At 50.0% G+C, this 310-nt stretch overlaps 1 protein-coding gene across 1 annotated transcript in view; it reads left to right on the forward strand.

Moving 5' to 3' along the window:
* The window catches only part of LOC108764675 (glutaryl-CoA dehydrogenase, mitochondrial-like), a gene marked incomplete at its 5' end in the record, with an annotated part of 23,882 nt that overhangs the window by 11,841 nt on the left and 11,731 nt on the right, over window positions 1-310 (forward strand).

Below are 310 nucleotides of genomic sequence, written 5' to 3' on the forward strand. Positions count from 1 at the left end.
GAGCAACAGGGGATACAAGTACAAACATATAATCTCGCCGCTAATGTCGATGACACCCAAGAAACAGAGTAAGAAATCTGGAAAGGAATTACCTCGTGCAATGACGCTAAACGACAACGCGATCGATTACGTGCACTGGGACGATCCCAACGAGCTGGTGGATCGTCTACGATTGCTCGACGCTTCGCACCGAGCGGGCAACAACGCTCACGACAACGAGGTGCTGTCCATCATCGAGGAACTTCGCGAAGCCGGTCTTATTATAAATTAAATCGCGTATCGACGAAACGAGTCAGTCGAGTAGCGTCAG

This window comes from Trachymyrmex cornetzi, unplaced genomic scaffold (genome assembly GCF_001594075.2).
Source record: "Trachymyrmex cornetzi isolate Tcor2-1 unplaced genomic scaffold, Tcor1.1 scaffold1147, whole genome shotgun sequence".
Taxonomy (NCBI): Eukaryota; Metazoa; Arthropoda; class Insecta; order Hymenoptera; family Formicidae; genus Trachymyrmex; species Trachymyrmex cornetzi.